The following is a 3,153-nucleotide window of genomic DNA, read 5'->3' as shown; positions in this document are numbered from 1 at the left end:
GTCTCCTGCCTCTGCTCTGTGGGCCAGGAAAGGGACAGGCTGCTGGGGGGAGATGGGACCGTCCTGTCCAACCGGTTCCTGCTTTGGTCATCCTGTTCAGCAGGTTTTCCCACCCTTCCCGAAACTGTCCTAGCCCCAGCCCCTGAGGGTGGAGAGACTTGCCAAATCTGACCACCAAGGGGGAGGGGAGAAAGAGCCCTGGGAGTAGGGACCTAGGGAGGCCATGGAGCTCTGTTTCTTCCTGGTTTGGGCCTGCAGTATGTAGTCGAGGACTTGGGGGGTGGGGGGTGCATACACTTGAACCCTGGTTTGGTTTTTTCATTTTGTAGCCGAGGCTTTCAGGATCTTAGTTCCCTGACCAGGGATTGAACCTGGGCCCCTCCAGTGGAGCCACTGGACCGCCAGGGAATTTAACTGAACCCTGGTTCTTATCTCTACTCCCTTTGGTGTAGGGGCTGGGGACAAGGGGCCCATCTGGTCACCCACAGAAGCCTTTGCTTCTCACAGGAGTGTAGCTGCTCCCCAGGCTCTGAGCTCCTGCCATTAGTTCAGGTGCTCGCCTCCAATCCACACCCCTCTGTTTGTTTGAGCTACCTACCTGCTTGTGCAAAAAAAAATCATTCTGTTAATTCATTCATTTAGTCAACCAATTATTTATTGAGCTATGTACCAGGCACCACCAGTCCTTAGAAGTTTGGTATTTTTAAGCATATAGGAAGCGCTGTGTAAGTGCTTTAACATATCTCAAGTGATTGCCTCAGCACACAATCCCAGGATGAAGGTATTACCATTATCCACGTTTTACAGGCGAGGAAACTGACTCAGCAAAGATCATTTCCTAAGGTCTTAGAGCTGGTACCGGGGGATTGATTTAAACCTTTACATTACAAAAGAGAGACTTTTTTAAATTGTGGAAAGTGCCACACAGAAAAATCAAATAGCAGTGTGAGAGGTTGAGGACTACTTTTAAAGGGTTGAAGAGCAACTGAGGTTAATGTCCATATTTGAGTCCTAAGTGTACAGCTCAATAAATTTCCATAACTGCACACACCCAGGAGACAAGCACCCAGATCAAGAAGCGGAGCCTTGGGATTTCCCAGGTAGTCCAATGGCGCTCCCAGTGCAGGGGGCCCGGTTTTGACCCCTGGCCAGGGGTGGCACTGGTGGTAAAGAACCCGCCTGCCAATGCAGGAGACTTAAGAGAGGCAGGTTTGATCCCTGGGTTGGGAAGATTCCCTGGAGGATGGCACGGCAACCCACTCTAGTATTCTTGCCTGGAGAATCCCATGGCCAGAGGAGCCTGGCGGGCTACAGTCCAGAGGCTCACAGAGTTGGACACGGCTGAAGCGACTTAGCACACACACAGGGAACTAGGTCCCACATACCACGACCAAGTGTTCACATGCCACAGCTAAGGCTTGGTGCAACCAAATAAGTAAATTAATTTTTTCTAAAAGAAGCAAAACCTTATTAGCAGCCCAGGACAGGCCTCTTTTTGATGGCTTTCTCACAGCCCTTGCGCCTGTGGTACTGAACTGGCCCATCTTCACCCTTCTCATGAGTGCTCATTCCTGAGATCCTCTCGGGATTACTCCCTGCTCTACATCCTGTGTCTGCTAACAGGACCCTCATCACCAAGCACCCCCTTTTCCATTTAGTTACCTGTCTTCCCACAGTGCTGCAGACACAGATGGCATCTTAAATCACCTGAGTCTGCAGCTTGCCACACCCCCTCTATGACCTTAGTAAATGGTAGTGGTTCAATAAACATTGAGTAGATGGCAGGGGTGGGGCCTTTACTGTGCTTTGGCTGTTTCCATTTCAAAGGGCATTGTATTTTGCTTCCTACTTTGCCAGCCACTCATGCATCCTTCAAGGTTCAAAATGGGCTTGATTCCTCCTCTCGTCCCCACAGCACCAGGAAACTTCATTATCCCTTGGTTCTCTATGAGCACTTCCAGGCTGATGTCAATTCTGTATCTCAATGCCTAGAAGAGTAATCAACACAGAATAAGAGCTTAATAAGTGTTTGTTGGACTGAAGGGAGCATCCTCCTCTTAGGGAGGGTGGAGATGAAGTGAGGTGAGGGCAGACAAAAGTGCCTTCCCTAGCAAGAGCTGCTGGGAGGCAGGCAGAGCTGAGTCAGCTGGGTGACGAGAGGTGGGAGCGCAGAGGAGCCACTAGGGGGCGCTCTTATCACTGCCAGGAGCTGTGTTTGCGGCAAGAGTTGAACCCAGAGTACACAGTCCCAGACAGGTGTCAGGTGTGGAGCAATAAAAGTTGACACACAGCACCTGCTTTTCTGGAACTTACACACTGGAGTGCAGGCGGAAGGAATGCAAATACTGTACCTAAACAATTTGGTCCCCGAACTGCTGAGACATTCCCAACTGTTCTCTGCTCTGTCCCCAGCCAAATGACTCCTTTTCCCAGAACTTTCACACCTCCTTTTCTTTGTATAGGCAGTTGCCTCCACCTTGAATATCTCTTTGCCTCTGGAAAGCTCCTACTTGATAATCCAGCTGAAAAAGCCACCCTCTCATAGCTGCCCTGCATACACATGATTGGGTGTTAGCTTAAGTGGGACAAGGCTCCTCCACTCTGGGATGGAGGCCGGGTCTTATTTACCTCAGTATCCACCATGCCAGGATCCCCTTGGTTACAGCGTATCCCACAAATGGATGTTGAATGAAACAGGCTGGTCAAGCCACAGAGATTAAGAAAGAGGTTGGGAAATGGCTTCATCTGTTCAGTTCAGTTGCTCAGTCTTGTCCGACTCTGCGACTCCACCGACTGCAGCACAGCAGGCTTCTCTGTCCATCACTAACTCCCGGAGTTTACTCAAACTCATGTCCATTGAGTCGGTGATGCCATCCAACCATTGTATCCTGTGTCATCCCCTTCTCTCGCCTTCAATCTTTCCCAGATCAGGGTCTTTTAAAATGAGTCCGTTCTTCGCCACAAGTGGCCAAAGTATTGGAGTTTCAGCTTCAGGATCAGTCCTTCCAATGAATATTCAGGACTGATTTCTTTTAGGATGGACTGGTTGGATCTCCTTGCAGTGCAAGTCTTCTCCAACACCACAGTTCAAAAGCATCAACTCTTTGGCGCTCAGCTTTCTTTATAGTTTAACTCTCACATCCATACATGACT

This window comes from Bos grunniens, chromosome 10, assembly GCF_055505025.1.
Source record: "Bos grunniens cultivar Pamir isolate PY7600 chromosome 10, Bosgru_T2T1.0, whole genome shotgun sequence".
Classification (NCBI taxonomy): domain Eukaryota; kingdom Metazoa; phylum Chordata; class Mammalia; order Artiodactyla; family Bovidae; genus Bos; species Bos grunniens.
This window is presented reverse-complemented; position numbering follows the sequence as displayed.